Genomic DNA, 18,285 nt, shown 5'->3' with positions numbered 1-18,285 from the left:
AAAATTCTAGGGGTGCCAATAATTGTGGCCAACGTGTTTTGGAGAAAAACATTTATTTCATAATGTGATATCCTCCCCACTTTCAATTATTTTACTTCAACGAAAGGTTAGATTTTTGCAAAAAAAATTTAATGAAAGATCAAAAGGATAAACAGCCATTTTTTACAGCCATTTTTGATCATATTTACCAGGGGTACCATTAATTCTGACCACCACTGTATATATTGTATTGTTCCCTCATAGTTCCATACATTACTTATTGTGTGGAGATGTGGGGTCATACAAATAAAAGTAATATAAATCCAATATGTTACAAAAGAGAGCAATAATGATTGAAAAACGGGCTGATTATTATGAACCAACAAATATGTTATTTATTAAATTACATTAAAATGAGTTGATTTAGTTGAGTTTTACACTGCACAGATAATGTATAAAGTATATAATAATTTACTTCCAAATTGTATTCAGAGACTGTTCAAAATAAAAGAAAGTGAGTATAAACTAAGAGGAATTAATGTTTAAAAAAACAAGGGCAAGAACTAATGCAAAAAATAGATGCATATCTGTCAAAGGGATAAAAATTGTGTGGCCTATATTTCACTCTGTAAATTCAAGAAAATGTTTAAAAACAAGGTGATAAATTATATAACTCAATATTATCTTAAGAACATTGCCAAAATAAGACCCTTTCTCTCTCTCTCTCTCTGAGTAATACAGAAAGACTAATCCATGCATTTATAACTAGCAGTAGTGGCAGGCTTGATTGTAATGCCCTCCTTTTTGGTCTACCAAAGACTACAATTAATACAAAACTCTGCTGCTCAAGAAGTGACAAAGACCAAGAAGAGAAAACACATACCTATACTAAAGTCACTACACTGGTTACGTGTCACACTGTGGTTTTCTCAGACTGAAGACTCCGATTAAAGATGCAAACTCAGACTTTAATAGTTACTCTCTGGAACAAGCTGACAGGCAGGGAAAACACACATTAAAACACACAACTTTTATTAGTTATAAGGCATTGCATGGATTTGCTCCAGACTATCTTTCAAAAATGCTTACAGTGAACCTGTAAGGACTCTCAGATCCTCAGATTTTTTTTTTTTTTTTAATAGTACCACAAAGTAGAAGTTCCTGCAGAGGTTCAAGCTGCAAGACTGCCGAATGACTAAAGAAATGTTATTAGCATGATGGTAGAAAACTGCACATTTCTTGTCTGTTCCACCCACTGCCACTTATACCAACGACGGAAATAAGCGTAGTTACAATAGCTTAATATGTGGGAGACGAGATTGTATTGCAATTTGTAGCACTTCAAAGTGAATACCAAATCAAAACTAGTTAGCACATTAGTTGTAATTGAAAAGAGAGAGAGAGAGAGAGAGAGAGAGAGAGAGAGAGAGAGAGAGAGAGAGAGAGAGAGAGAGAGAGAGAGACTTTTGACTTTTTAAAGCGATTTATTCCACCATTAAAAAAACTTTTTAAACATCTAAAAAATATTTTTTTTAGGGCAGGGGCAGGCGGGGCAGGCGGATTAATGTGAGAATAAAACACGGGCTTGACTTTGGAGACATGGAAGGCGGGGTGAATTCTCATGTACGCAGGAGGAAGTTTGAGTCGGACTTTCACCGGACTAATAATTTTGGTGACAGGAAACGGGCCAATGAATTTGGAAGCTAACTTGTTAGACACGGAGCAGAGCGGAATATTCTTGGTAGAAAGCCACACTTTTTGACCCACGACGTACACGGGAGGCTTTGACAGGTGGCGGTCGGCCTTGGCCTTCATGCACCCTCCTGCTTGGAGTAGAGTCTCACGGGCTCTAGTCCAAGTACGGCGGCACCTCTGGACAAATGCGTGAGCGGAGGGGACCGCGACTTTGGACCAGAGGCCAGAGAATCAGAAAAATATTTTCTCCATGGCCTCCCTCTTGGGAACAGAAAGAGAGTAAAGTTTGCCTTTAGGCGGAGATTTACCTGGCAGTAGATCTATCGCGCAGTCATAGGAACGATGCGGAGGAAGAGAAGCAGCACGAGACTTACTGAACACCTCCTTCAGGTCGAGGTACTCCGCGGGCACGTTAGATAAATCCGCTGCCTCACTCTGAAACACAGAACCAGACACAGAAGAACAAGCTGACACCAAACAGGACTCATGACAGTGGTTACTCCATGTGGAAATAGTGTTAGTGTGCCAGTCGACCCGAGGATTGTGCCGAGTGAGTCACGGGTGTCCCAGAACCACTGGTGCAAGTGGTGAGTCCATGAGGAGAAATGATATGCGTTCGTGTGATTGCCAGAAGTGATGAGAGTGATGATTTCGGTAGCAAGAGTAATCCGGGGAAGTTCCTGTCCATTGAGTGCGTTGACGGTTATCTTGTGCGGAAGGGGAGTGATGGGAATCTGAAGTTTGAGTGCCAGTTTGAAGTCCATGAAATTACCTTCCGCTCCCGAATCCAGTAGTGCTTGAGTGCTGTGTGTGGACGTTGGCCATCTCAGTCTTACCGGGAGGAGGGTCGATGATGGTGATGAGGTCTTCTCGGCGGAGATCCCACCCGATAGTAGCCTCATACTTACTATCAGGCTTGCTCTTTTACCGGACAGGAATGGATAAAGTGACCAGCCCGGCCGCAGTACAGACAGAGTCCTTGGGATCTCCGCCTTTCGCTCTCCTCCCGGGAAAGCCGAGCTCTCCCTACCTGCATGGGCTCGTGGTCGGAAACAGGGCTGACCGCGCTCGCTCTACTGGGCTGGTGGTCCTCCGCGCTGTGCTGGGGATGATTTGGACGTGTCAGTCCGGTCACACGATTCAGGCGAGCGTCCACTCTTAACGCCAGCTCCACCAGTCCATTAAGTGTCTCAGGGAGGTCAAAAACGTAGATTTCTCTAAGAACGCGGTCAGCCAGCCCATGCAGGAATCTGTCCCACTGCGCCTCCTCGTTCCAATGGCACTCTGCGGCCAGGGTGCGGAAACGGATGGAGTAATCCGACACCGAGCCTTCACCTTGACGCAGATCGGCGAGTAATCTGGCCGCCTCCTTACCCGCCACTGCGCGATCGAAAACCCTCCTCATCTCCTCGGAGAGTGCCTGGAACGAGGTGCAGCAGTCTTCCTTATTCTCCCACACCGCCGTTCCCCAGAGAGATGCCTTTCCTGACAGCAGTGTCAGCACAAATGCCACCTTGGATGATTCACTATGAAAGGTGCGCGGCTGTAAGGCAAAGTGCATGGAACATCTCGTAAGAAAAGCTCTGCAGAATTCAGGCTCACCAGAATACCCTTCCAGTGTGGGTAGACGGGGCTCAGGTAGATCTTCTGCCGCTGGTGCTGGTGGTGGGAGAACGGGCGGTGTGGGCGGCACAGTGGGAGCTCGTAGATGTTGTAACTGTTGGGTGAGCTTGGACACCTGTGCCACGAGTGCTTGGACCGCACGACCTGTGTTAGATATGCTCTCCTCTTGTTGATCCATACGCGTGATGCTATGGGAGATGAATTCACTCAGACGAGCCTCGCTTGCTGCATCCATATTGGTGTCAGATCGTTCTGTGAGGAAATCAGAACGGATACAGTTGCAAGTAAAAGGCGTTTATTGATAGTCAGAAACGCACAAACACAGGTCGGGGAAACACACTCAGATGACGATTGTGGCACAGGGACTTCGATGGCCTCCGGTGGTGGTGAAGTGAAGCGTGCTCAGGAAACCAGGAACCAGTGGAACATCCAGACGAGGTGACGAAACACAACGAATCCACACAACGAAATCCACAGCAGGGAAACAGAGAGCCACACGGTAACAGGACACGACACCGGGGAAACCACAACGATCTGACAACATGAGATGGGAATTACTGCACATATAAAGGGAACGGGGGATTGATCACAGCTGGCAACACTAATCACTACAATGAGTAACCACGCCCACATACAGACACACACACACACATCAGAAATGAGACAGCCGATTCATGAACCGTGACAGTTTTATTCTCTGTCACTGAGAGATGAGAGCTCCATTTTGTATCTCTTCTCTCTCTTAACTGTCCAGCAAAGAAAGACTTTACATAAACAGTATATACATTTTGTTTGTTCACTTTAGAAAAAGGAAGGCTTTGTAAACCCTTTAAAAGAAAGCAACAAGTTCACATTATCATCATTATCATTCCCAGACAGCAACATAGTGTCGGCTCAGATCCGGGCCGCATCTGGGCCGTGTGAAATCCATGTGTACCGGATGTGGGCCGGATCTGCAAATGGTAATGGAACATGCAAATGGTACAGCGCGTTCTTAAAAGCGTCACTCAGCTCGCTCTGCTACTCCGGTTATCTCTGTTACTCTGTATGTACATTTTAAGCGACAATAAAACGAAATATGTTATAAAACACCACTCTGCCTCTTTTCGTTTTCATTTAAATAAATGAAACATTATAGGGACACAAATGTGATTCATGCGCAACGCATATTGATTATTCACTGCACGTTATTCGTTATTCTTTTTTATAACAAAACGAAATTTAAAACACAACCCTACACACTGTAAAAAATTATTCTGTGGCTTAGTAAATATTACAGAAATTTTTAACTTTATTAACTTAATAAAATCTCTGTATATTGTTTACTTGATTGTTTGAGTTAAACATACCAAAATAATTGAGTAAAAATCCAACAGTTAATTTTATCTAAAATTTACAGATATATTTAATTTTTTTTCAATAAAATAATTTAGTATTTGACTAACCAATTATTTCTTTATAATATACTTAATATGTGAAATTTCTATCAAAATATTTGAGAATGTTTAATTAAACTGATCTGTTTCAAGAAACAAAAAATTACTTAATTCAAATCAATATTATTAATATATTTAACACGCTCTTAAAATTGAGTAAGTTTACTCAATTAAAACAATGCCCCCCCCCCCCTCCCCCACCCTCCCCCACCCTCTGACGTGACGAAAACTCGACGATTGGAGTGAGCGTGGCTGTTTGAACTCTCCAGTCTCCAGAACAACAGCTCTCTTCTCAGCGTCGCAGATTTGGTGCATTTTCACTGTGAAATTCAGGTTGGTGTATGTTCTGTTTTATCTATAAAATCATTACTGTGCTTTAAATCATATTTAATGCAAAACAACATACAGAGGCGTAATTCGACACCTAAACGAGACGAGAGCCGCGTTTGTCTTTTTGCGTGATTGAAACGCTTTGCATAAACACATGACTTTCATAATGATAATGAATATAATTATTATCATTTGGATGATAAAATGTCCTCAGAACTATCACTTTTTGTTTATTGGCAGGTTATGTCAGTCGCTCGCAGTATATTTCGGCTGTGCCTCAGACAGTGACTGTGAGTGAAACGCAGGACGCGGTATGAAGTTCAAAGTTCACCCGCAGAGCGCGAGTCTGTCTCCGGCACGAGGACCAGCGCAGATTCGGTGGATATTGGATAACAGAGTGGTTGATTACACTTGAATTAGGCTACCTGAATGTTTAAATATTTCATTTTTACTTGTTAAATAAGTTTAAATGCAGGCAATATTGTATACATGAAAAAACAGTCTAAAATGTGCTGTATTGCTGTACTGAAAATAAAGGCCAATGTAATGTATACTGGTGGTTGTCTGGAGTACTATTTTACAAAGGTTTAGAGAAAATAAAAAAGTTAATATTACTCAATAATAAAAACAGTTAATATTACTCATAAATATTGTTTTTTTAATGTTTAAATGTTAAATTATTTCTACTCAATTTTATTTGTTATTGTACCAGATGCAGTTACTCAGATTTACTTAATTTTTTTACTTGCATGTACTCAATTCATACAGTATATTTCATTGATTTCACAGCTTTAAAATTTACTCATTTTTTTTGAGTGTAAAAATGTTTCACCAATAAAATTGAGTAAATAATAGTTAAACTTTTTAACGTTACCTCTTTTCTTTAAAAAATAAAATAAAAATTAAACACATTTCAGGCAATATAGGCTATGCATTTGTACAAATGTTGCAATAAACATCAGTGATAATCTTGTAATAAAAAATGACCAGAAACGTACTCTGTTACTAACGTAACCTCGGTTCTCTCTAGAAGAGGGAACGAGTACTGCGTTCTGCAGTACTCGCTGCAGAACCGGAGCGCTTCGGCAGGAAGTGCTTGAAGGCTTGAGACGCTTTCTGGGCTTCGGTAAATCTCTCCACGAACTCGGAGAGAGAAGAACCAAAAAGGCCAGCGGAAGACAGCGGGGCGTCGAGAAACGCGGTGCGCTCGGAATCGGCCATCTCCGTGAGCGTCAGCCATAAGTGCCTCTCAGCAACAGTGGCGGAAGCCATACACCGTCCCATGGCTTGTGCGGCAGCCTTGGTGGCTCGGAGCGTGAGGTCAGAAGCACTCCTCAAATCCGCGATGCAGATAGCGCCAGGTCCCATCTCGTCCAACTTACGGAGGAGATCACCCTGGAATATCTGCAGCGTAGCCATGGTGTGTAGCGCTGACGCGGCCTGCCCAGCGGCGGAGAAAATTCGCGCGAGCAGCGTCGACGTCATGCGGCAGGCTCTTGAAGGCAACACCGGTTTAGTCCGCCATCCAGCAGAGGGCGGGCAAAGGTGGGTCGCTATCGCCTGTTCCACTGGCGGAAGTGAGAGGTAGCCTAGGTCTTTGGCATTATCCAGCGAGGAAAATGCAGGCGACACAGATGAGCGCGTTCGCGCAGAGTAGGGCGCGTTCCAGGCCTTCGCAACTTCTGCATGTAACTCAGGAAGAAAAGGAGCGGGCTTTGATTCCGGAGAAGTGCGCTCACCAGGGAGGAAGCTACCATCCAGCCGGGTACGAGAGGGGGGCTCCGGTGCAGACCACTCGAGGCCGAGGCTCGCCGCGGCCAGCGCGAGTACTCGCGCGAGCTCCGTCTCAATGTTGGCTCTCGTCGTGGGCTTGCGGGCAGGAGGCGCGAGATCCTCGGAGCTCGCCCAGTCCTCGCTGCCTGAAGCCAGCAGAGAGCAGGAATCCTTTTCCCCCGACGCGGCCTCTGAAACAGCTTCCTCTGATGAAGCGGCGGCAGACTGCGGGCGCTGAGCATCAGGAAGTGATTCGAGAGAGGCCGGCGAAGCTGGCGGGCGAACCGGCGAGCTTGGTCGGGCTGGAGCGGGTTCCGGGACCCGCTGCGAGCGGCGCTTTTTACGGCGCGGCATCGCGGCGGTGAATGCAGGCTTCGAGAATGATGCCAGGCGAGTCCTCAGAGTCACCATTGGCAAAAGCTCGCAGTGAGGGCAGCCGCCGTCAGCGAGCGCGAGCGCTGCATGGTCCTAATCCAGACAGGAGACACAGATGACGTGACCGTCTCCCTCTGTGAGTGGGGCTCGGCACGAGCCGCAGGATGACATCTTTAAAAAGACGCAGCTCTTTTAGGGGGTGAGTGTTACAACCGAACACCCACACACACACACAAAACAGAGCAATTGCAAATAAAGGATACGGGCGTCGGAAAGCGCAGCAGGTACGGCTGTTGAAGGCGGCTTCGAGGGCTCGTCCCGCTGAAGTGCTTGCTTCAAACGACGCTGCTTCCGTGATCCAGCGATGCGTGCGCTTCGCTGAAGAGATTAAAATCAAGTGAATCAGCCTTTTCGAGCTCCTTTTATAGAGGTTAGCCACACCCGTCTCGGCAGGAAATGGCGAGGAGGGCACGAAGCGCCCTCATTGGCCTGACGTCACTTTAGGCCTCGCTCTATAGGCTTATGCAGTTGCCGCAGAGCAGCCAATGAGCGAGCAAGCCGTCTCGCCATAGCTGTGTACTGCTGCAACGCGCTTTACATATATGAAAATTAAGGATAATTTTTTGCTTCAGTATTTCGTGAAAAGAGACTTTTCCCGTAGCGTTTTTACAAAACGCAGTACGAGAGGACTCTCGTAAGAGAACCATATTTCTTTTTGTAAAATTTCAGTTTTATCAATAATAGCCAATATAAAAGTTTAAGTAAAAGGCACAAGAAGCTAAACAATAAGACATAAAGCAAACAATTCAGTCAAATATCCAAATGCAGCGCTCTAGTCTAACATTACAACAGTAAAGTTAAATACAAATAGCCTATAACATTAATATGAAACAAAACTTAGCCCTCAGCCAAAACGATAGACAGGGAACGAATTATATATTCACGAGAGCAAAGATCGCCTGTTAGGTCTACACAAGACGAGTTATATCTCATGTTTAACCACTACCGTCAGCGGCGAACGTCAGAACTAGCCGAGGAAAGGCTCATCCAGCCGGGAAACATGAGCGCCGAGCGCCTGCTGACCGTATGGATCTCACAACCGGGGGAAAAAAAATCATCTTTATAAATAAACCACAGATTTGAGCTTTAAACAACTACATTCTCGCCTGAAAAACTCTTAAAATTACATTTCGTGATACAGTAACAGTAGTATTATATTAAACTGTATATTAAAAAAATGGCGCTTCTTATGTTGTCATTTCCCTTGTAGCACGCGCAAGTGACCATTCCCTGTCAACCAATCAACGTCCTGCAGTGAGTCTAGCTCCACCTTTTAGTACCGTTCCACTGTGCTAGGTACCCCAATGGAAGGGTACCTAAAAAGTGGTACGGAACGGTTTGGCATTTTGGTACCATTCACAACTTTTGATAGTGGGAACGCAAATAAATGCGTACCGTTCCGTACCGTACCGCTCAGTGGAAACGAGCCATAAGCGTCGCTCCGGCCACTAAAGCGTCGCACCTGCCACAAGATCTCTCACTGTTTATGTAATAGTGAGTACAGGCCGTTTGTGTTTGTACATTTCTTTGTAGACTTTGTAATATAGTGAGATGTTAATTTTCCAATACTTTTAAATATGGTTTAAATGCTTATTTGTGTTTTATGTTTTAAAAAGGAGTGTGTGTCATGCGCATTTATTCATATTATCATTTTCGCTTGGCATACCAGCGTGATGACGTCATCGCACGCATTGCATAGTTACGCGAGCGCTAGTGATGCCTCATTCGTAGTAAATGCAGAGACGAGAAGCCATCACAATTGCGTTCTTCTCTTCATTGTCTTCTTGTTACTTACAGGAGTACTACAAATTGGGAGGCCCCGCTGGGATGACTGTTGGGTGGTCTGACTCCTTCATCAGCGAGAATCACCCAGTCACATTCATCTCTTACCCAGATGTACAGCAGTGAGGCTGCAGAGTGAAGTGGAGAGACAAGGCTGCTTTAGTGGTGCGTGCGCTTGAGACACAGTGAGTTCAGAAGCGACGGCACCCAGGTCAGTGAGGTAACCACCACTTTCAAAACTGCTAAATACTGTTAAAAAAAAAGAAAAGAAGAATGGATGCGCTTGAAAGTCTTCAGGAGGAGATAGGAGAAAAATTATGCACACTGTCAAAAGAGAAGTTAATAGAACTCTGCTCCTTTTTACACATCCCGTCAGTGAAAGATGTGACCCGCCCCTCACTCATAAAGTATATCAGCAGTCATTTATTGAGGAGTGAGCTGGAAGAAGTAGAGGATAGTGGCATGGCAGAGTTATTGTGTATTCATGAGAAGATAAGTGACCTCACAGTGGCCACTGCTGACAATCCGGAAAAAAGGCTGGAGCCAGAGCACATTGAAAGAGAAATGAACACAGCCCAGAGATCAGTGAGAGAAACTAGTACTGTAACTGAGTCATTTCAGGCCATGCATATTAATACTGCTGTTGCAAATACCAAATCAGGGGCGCAGGCAACATCAGATAGGAGGCCGACAGACCATTCGCAACTGCACCAGAGAAACAGCGCGCCAGTCATTTGGCATAAAGAGTTTCAGGCTTGATCGGTGAACCAGGCCAAAAGGACCGATTATCATTCTCTAGTCTCGCTCGTCAAATCGAGAGTGGGCTGGGCAAGGGATATCCTGAACAGGAAATCGTAGATGCAGTAATCAGATCCATTACTGGAGTGGTGGTGGCGCAATGGATAAGACACATGCCTCTGGTGTCAGAGACCCGTGTTCGAATCCACTGTGAGACACCAATGTGTCCTTGAGCAAGACACTTAACCCCTAGTTGCTCCAGAGGCGTGCGACCTCTGACATATATAGCAATTGTAAGTCGCTTTGGATAAAAGCGTCAGCTAAATGTAAATGTAAAGAAGTCTCTCAAGGTTACTGCCTGTGAATTACACCTGAGCTTCAGCTGCGTAGCTATCTTGAAGGGAAAGCTGGTTTAACTCTTCCTACTCTGAGACGCATACTCCGTTCTCATTATCAAGAAAAAAATGCAACTGAATTATACAAACAATTGACCACCGAGGGCCAGCGTAGCAAAGAGACCCCCCAAAACTTCCTGATACGGGCTCTTGACCTGAGACAAAAAATTCTGTTTGCCTCGCAAGAAGATGAATCTGGGCTGAAGTATGACCCTGTTTTAGTGCAGAACATGTTTCTGCATTCAGTTTTTACGGGCTTGCAAAACGACCGTGTTCAAAATGACTTACAGCCGTATCTTTCTGACGCTGCAATCTCCGATGAAGTATTGCTAGAAAAATTAAATGTTGCATGCTCTCATGAGTCAGAGAGGCAGAACAAGTGGAAAACAGAACGCCAAGCTATTATTCACGCTACCCAGCTTGATGAACCCGTCCCTGAACAAAAATGTCTGCCTAAACAGTCAAAGCTTGACTTGATGTCTCAGTTAAAAAGACTTAGCGATGACATTATGCAGATCAAAGAGCAAATTCAGCTGCCACAAGTTACATCACAGCAGTGCTTTGCAGTTAACCATGAAGAGTTAGCAGTGACAGCGGCACACCGTCATTCGCAGAACATGCCACAGATCAGCCAGCTGCCGCCAGAGTGGAGCCCAGTGCCAGGTCATCAAGCCCAGAGGCCGGATTCAGTCAAACATGAGCAACAACATTATCAACTTCAATCGCAACATCCGCAATTTGGTGCTGTATCACAGCAACAGTACACAGCACCACAGCCGCTTCAATACCCAAATGAACGGTTGTCACAACCCCAACGCCAGTATCAACAGCCCAGACGTCAGCAAGCTAGACAATGTTTTCACTGCCAACAGAGGGGAACCACGGAGCAGTGCACCCATTGCTATTATTGCAGCAGCAGCGAACATTATGCAGCTGGTTGCAGAGTACGGGGTACGAGAAACCAGAGGGAGGTTTAGTTAAACGGGGAAGGGTTGCTCCTAAGGGACAGGGTGTGACCCAAGAGACGAGCACGACCCGACGATGCACAACACGACAGTTCAAACACAACCTGCAATACCATGTGCCTCACGAAATAGACAGCATAATAACAGCCGAATGCCGAGTTAATCAACGTTCTCCAATAACTTCCCTAGTTGGCAGGCAATGCCTGCTGTTTGCAAGGACGTGAGACAGAGGCTTTATGGGACACAGGCTCCCAGGTGTGTATTATTGATGAGCAGTGGAAAGACAGCTACATACCAGAAGTCAGACTGAGAGATATTTCTGAAGCCACAGAAACACCTGAACGTCTACACCTTGTGGCAGCCAATGGTACTGACATGCCGTACGGAGGATGGGTTGAGGTGACGTTCAAGTTGGCCTCCCCTGCTGAAAGAGTGAAAGAATTAGTCATTCCTATGCTTGTTCTAAAGGGTCAGCAACTCCCTAAACCTATCATTGGATTTAATGTAATCGAGCAAGTGATGAAACAAAAAGATACAGACAATTCGGACAAAGTGACTAACAGGCAGCTGTACCAAACCGTTGTAAGCGCATTTCCCAACCTGAAAAGAGACAAAGTCCATACCTTCATCAATCTGGTGACCGCTGATGATCTCGGCGAGTATACAGTGAGTACTGCCCAGGGATCTGTGAACATACCAAAGCACACAATCATGTGTATTGGCAATTTTGAGAAATTAATAACAAACAGCTTCAATGGTGTAAGAAACTTTCAGAGGCAAAACTGTAATAAAGAGAAAATGTTTATTTCAATGAGGATTCTTTTCACAAAAGCCGCAGCCACCCAGCTTTGAAATAGAATACCCACTAGACACAATAAAACATTGACATTTTATACAGTTTCTTGGTAAAAACTCCTCCTTCCAGGTTTCTTGTAAATTTCCAGAAAGATACCCCCTATCTTCTACTGGTTCGGACTGGTTTTCTACCCCCTGGCGAAGGTCACCCTGTTCTTTGTCCCTGAGACACCCAAAGGCCTTCATCTATGACCTAATTGCCTCCTGCTTCCCTAAGGAAGATGGCCTGGTGCTGGTTTTATTAGTTAAATAACCCTGTATTCTTCTAACCAAACTCTTTCTCGTGCTCAGGTATTTCACTATCTTCCTGCCCATCTGTCTTATTGGCCTGCTCTTTCCTGTCCCCCCTCAGCTGCTGGAAAACCTCACAGAAACATATGATTAAACAGTTTGGAAACAAATGATTATAAGAAATACTGAATTTTCCCGTAACAATTCCTCCTTTTTATCATTCTCTGATAAACGTATTAAAAGAAAATTTACCCTTGTCTTCTAATTCTTTTCAAAATCATTACATCATTACATTTCAAGAACAGAATTGATTCAAGTCTTCACATCACAGTTATACTCTTCATGTCTGACTTTTATATACCTGATCATTTTACTTGAACCTTCATTAAAATTTAGAATGAAAAAGCTTAGGCTGTTTTGTAAGGATAGGCCCTCTATGTTATAGCAAGTAAAGGTTTATTCTGAAACCGGGCTAGATGAATAAGCACTGTTATTGCATCCCCAACACTATAGATCGGACCCTCAGTCATCTCATTATAAACGAGAAATAGTATAGATCACATTAGTAGGGAAAAAACATATCAATTCATAAAACACTGGTTGATTTGACATTCTTAAAAAGGTGCAAAGAAATAGTATACATAAAAAAAAAATCCCTCATTTCAAACCCTTCCACTTGTACGTCACCTCGTAACACAGATGACCGCAACAAAAAGAAAGAAAACACATTTAACTCATGTCTGCATACACGTCATCGCTGTCATAATCATCACATTGCTCTCCATCAGTTATTGGGTACAGAGTCAGTTTCACTGCTTGGACTGACGTCACTTTGCTACCTGTCCCTGCCTTGATCAATCTCTGCACTGAACTGGAAAAACATTTCATAATGCATGGTAAGCAAACCAGAATCAGTAACCCCATACCTACAATTGGCAAGACAGTTTGAATTATTCTGAAAAACCACCCCGACCATATGCAGACATCAGCCACCCCACCCACTCACTACCAGTAGCTTGAGGCGGCTATTTTACAGCTTTTCTCATGTGCTCGATGATATTGCTTATGTTGTCACTGTAATCAGGAATATTAAAACAACATGATACCCCCAACATTTTGCAAACTCCACCCCTCTCTGCCGTCAAAATGTCCAAAACTAATCTATTCTGAACGAGCGCCTCGCGAACTTGTTTCATCTCATCGTTTATTAATGTAAAAGCATTTTCTGTGCTATTGGCTATTGCTAATACTGTCCATGCTAATCCATTAATTTTGTTGATTGCTACCGTTGTACCCACCCCCAGGAAAATTTACCAACCTATATTTGCCCCTGGCGTCGTCCACGGGTCTGTCAATGTATATCCTGCATAACTATTTGGTAAAGCTTCAGGCAAAATCTTAACATCTCGTTTCTCTCTCTTACCCACTTTGCTTGGCAAATACACAGAAGTTCCCACATTCATTAAAGCTGGGTAACAGCACCCTGACCAGTCCTTTTTTTGGCAAACTGTGATATGCTCTATCACCACAAACCCACACTGCGGCTGGTGAGCTTTCGCTCGGCTTGTTGAATGGGCACTTTAAGTTCATTTCTTTGTCGTTGATGTTTGCTGTGCAATTGTTCATTGTCCCGTCCAACACATTGATCTTAACTCTTCGGAGTCTTGGGCTATTTTGGCCGTTTTTGAGTACTTTTTATTATTTTTATTTTGCGACATAAACAAATGTTTACCATACCAATGTTTGGTCTTGTTTTTTTCAGCACAACATCACCTATATGAACAGACAATTATTTTTTCACTTTTATGTTCTGTATCAACATACTGGACCCAAAATCACACAAAAAACACAAAATCCGAATAGAAAAATTATAGTTTTTTTACTACAAAACACACAAATATGCTCAATGAAGCATTTTAAAAGGTTTAAAATGTAAACACAAGTTGTAAATGTCAACATATACAGGTAAAATTAAGATATAATCAAGCTATATACAAAAAAAATATGATTTACAAAAAAAAGCGAGTGTAGCCATAGGCTTTTTTTTTCTCTTTTTAGCTTTGCCACTTTTTAAAAGTTTATGCACACAATTATTCAGAGAGCTATATTTAAGGCCTTGCATTCCCAGAGTATGAGGGTTCCCAATTAGTGCAAATACAACATAAAAAAAGGTAAAATTGAGATAAAATCTAACTATATACAGCAAAAAGCAGGTGTGGCAATAGGCGTTTTTTTCTTTTCTTTTTTGCTTAGAAACTCTACAAAACACTTCATGTACAATTACACAGACAGCTACATTACAGGGCTTTCCTTCCTTGAGTAAGAGGGGTTCCTAAAAAGTGCAAATATACTATACAAAAGGTAAAATGAACACAAAATCAAACTATATATACAACTATTTACAATGAATATCACGTGAGTTTTTATTTATTTATCTGTGCCACTCCTCAAAACAGTTTCTGTCAACAATGAGACCAAAGACATTCGCTTCATTTTCCTTCCACAAAAAACTACCTAAACTACCTAAACTATCTACACTACTCCTAAACTACTCTCAAAATCTATTCAAACTTTTCCAAAAACTAGCAATAATATCTCTCTCTCTCTTTCTATATATATGTCTCTCTGTCTACTCCGTCAATCTCCCGACTCCCGCGGGCGCCTTTCAATTTCACTTCTTTGCTCAGTTGGCTCCTCCTCCACTCCCTAAAATGTGCAGCCTGAAGAGCAGAGTCAGCAGATTCACACATTTTTCTCCGTTTTGTTTTATGACAAAAACCGACGAAGTTATGAGAATAAATGCAACGCCTCTCGCATCCCATCTTGCGTTCCTTTACGAACGCGTCAATATTTAAAAAAAAAAAATTATATAAAGTTTAAATGATCATATCTCCGTTTTTACTTGGTCTATCAACACAAAACAAAAAGTAAAATAGAGTTTCAAGCCAGCACTTTCGACAGAAGTGGACAGCAGCGCTCAACGTGACTTTGTTTTTATGCTTCGACGTCTTAAACTGGTCATGTGATTTGATCACGCCGGCGTGATCGGCGACTCGGAAGAGTTAATTCTGCAATCGGACCACCCAATTTTCAAGGGTCTCGGTCTGTTGAAACAAACACAAACATTACCTTTCGCAAACGTTACCCTCAGAGGTGGAATTGCAATTTCAGTGTTATTGTACTGCTGTATATGGTCACAGCTGTCAGCAGGCTGTTTCGTTGGTGTCTTTCCTCTCTCAAGTTCCACAACAGTTTTCAGCACATCAGTCATTTGCTGAGGAATCAGACACTTGGTTTCGTCGACAGTAGCTGCCGCTAGAGGGACAGCTTTCCATGCGTGTGACATCTGAAGACACATCCAGCAACTTTTCTTGATCTGTAGCTCCTCCTTCTGCAGCAGCGCACACGCTTTGTTCCCCTGGCATTTCATCATTGCTTTCTTTACTTCGGGATTTATCTGACCTTTGTTTGTTTCCCCGTCCTTCATCCAGGCCAGCTCTTCTCCAGAGGCTCGTTCGATCTGTGGTGGCCCTGGTAGCAAGAGAGGTTTCGCCGTTGCTGCTGTCCGCGGTGTCGTTGCTGCATACACCATGATATCCACCTGCTCATACCAGTCTTTAGCAGATAAGTCCAGGGCACAGTAGTACCTGCCCTGGTCAGAACGTGCTGCATTTTCCAATTCCACTCTCATTCCATACCTGTTGTTACTCAGTCTTTCTTCAGGGAACACCCTGAATCTTCTGTCGTACCCCTCTCTGATGTTAAAAGCATAGGCTTTCACGTTCGCCCAGTTGCATGGGCTTTCACAGAAGTAGAATGGTAAATACTGTTCGGCGTGTCCGTCACACCCTTGGCAGTTGGTTTCGAACGGGTTGCATTTGAAAGTTATGCTCAACCCCTCCTCGATGGTGACGGCAGCACAGTCGTTTCAGTCTCGTTGGTGTGTCTCTCCACAGACCACACTGGAAAGCCCTCAGTGAAACATAAAATAATCAAACAGATAGTCACTGATATCAGAGTCAAAATGAACGTGCTTTTGCAAAGTCCGCACATTCCTGGTATTCTGAATGGATGCCACGGCTTTGGACCTTCCATCTTGTCTAGTTCTGCAACTGTGTTGTGCCAGAGAATACTTTTTTAACCACTCAGAGTCTTATCAGTCTTTGTTGATGTATAGTGTGCAACCTGATGCTGCCTGTGCAATCAGAACCAGGCCCGGATTGGGTAATCGGGAGAATCGGGAGAATTCCCGGTGGGCCGCTTCACTTTTGGGCCGGTCGAGGATTTTTTTTTTTTTTTTTTTTTTTGGTTTGTTTTTTGTTTCACATTTCAATGTCACGTTAGTAACATTACACGTTCCGCCTTCTGACACTGCAGCGCGCAGCCTCTGCATGGGTTGTACCATGTGAGGGAGTTCTCCCCTCCCCTGCTATAGAGTTAGTTGGGTCCACAGCCAGTCTTTTCCAAAACGTTTTAGGTAGGCTACTGCGGCCGCGGGCCCGCAGCATCGCCGGCGCCTACCGCGCCTGGCCGGCCCTACCTTAACGGTACGCGTCAGGGAGGATGGCTGGGAGGAAGAGGCCAGGAGGTATGGAAGCTTGTTTGCGTCACAGAATAAAACGTTTTAAAAGATAATTGCGACTTTTTATCTCACACTTGCGAGTTTACATTTCGGAATACATCAGAATTGCGTGAAATAAAGTCTCAATTGCGTGTTATAAAGTCAGAATTGCCTGAAATAAAGTTGCAATTGCGTGTTATAAAGTCAGCATTGCGAGATGGTCAGAATTGCGTGATATTAAGTCTCAATTGCGTTTTATAAAGTCAGAATTACGAGATATAACTGTCAGAATTGCCTGAAATAAAGTTGCAATTGCGTGTTATAAAGTCAGCATTGCGAGATGGTCAAAATTGTGAGATATAAAGTCGCAATTGCGTGTTATAAAGTCAGCATTGTGTGAATTAAAGTCGATTGCTTCTTATAGTCAGAAATTGCAAGATATAAAGTCAGAACTGCGGGATATAAAGTTGCAATTGCTTCTTTTTAAAGTCAGAAATACAGAATTGCGAGATATAGTCTGAATTGTGTGATATAAAATCGCAATTGCTTCTTATAAAGTCTAAGTGAATTATTATTTAACCTTTACATTATTTGTTGAACTATGGTATTAATACCAACTACACAATAGTAACAACTGAACTGTTGCTTCATTTATCCAAATTGGAAAAAGTGCTAATTTGGAATTCCACCGTGGAAAAAGTGGGCCGGTCTTGGGCATGAACTCCAGGGCTGAAAAGTGGCCCCACTCCGGCCCTGATCAGAACCCTCCTCTTCACCCAGCTTCCTTCTTGCAGCTCGTTTTTCACTCCGCCCGTTGCTGCTGCTAGAATGTGGGGATCTGTTGCCAGTAAATCTTTAAGTTTTGTTAGTTCAATGATCAATGTCTCTGACTGTACAAATGGCTTTACTCTGCACACTGGTCTCACCACTTTCTCTGAGTGACCTTGCACCTGCTTGTCTTTAGGGCTTATTGTTGAATTTGCTGCTGTCCTTGGGGCTCCTCCTCTTGTTGCTCCTCCGATGTGGGTGGAACTTTCCTGCAGTGATTGGCATGTACCCACATGGCTTGTTCTCCGACCTTCACCGCCGTATGCGTGATCAGCAAGACTTGGAACGGTCCTAGCCACCGTTTCGCCCTCCAGCTCTTCCTCCTGAGGTCTCGAATCACCACGTAATCACCCGGTCTGATTTTGTGCAGGAATGTCTCAGCTACTTTGCTCCTAGAGAGAGCTGCCTTCACCTGCACAGAAATTTAAGATAACAAACACGACATCTCTTTGCAGTAATTCAACATTTCATTCTCACACACATCTGTCGATGGAAGCCTCCTTCTTTCCCGTTATACCCATGAATGGTGGTCTACCAAAGAGAGTTTCAAATGGGCTCAAATTTGTTTTGACTCTCTTTCTCATTCTCATGTACATTAACACAGTGGGGAGTGCTTTCACCCACGAGAGCCCTGTTTCTACCGGTTTTCACGCTCAACA

The sequence above is a fragment of the Scardinius erythrophthalmus genome, assembly GCF_964197995.2.
Source record: "Scardinius erythrophthalmus genome assembly, chromosome: 1".
In the NCBI taxonomy this organism is placed as follows: Eukaryota; Metazoa; Chordata; class Actinopteri; order Cypriniformes; family Leuciscidae; genus Scardinius; species Scardinius erythrophthalmus.
Note: the sequence above shows the minus strand (reverse complement) of the source record.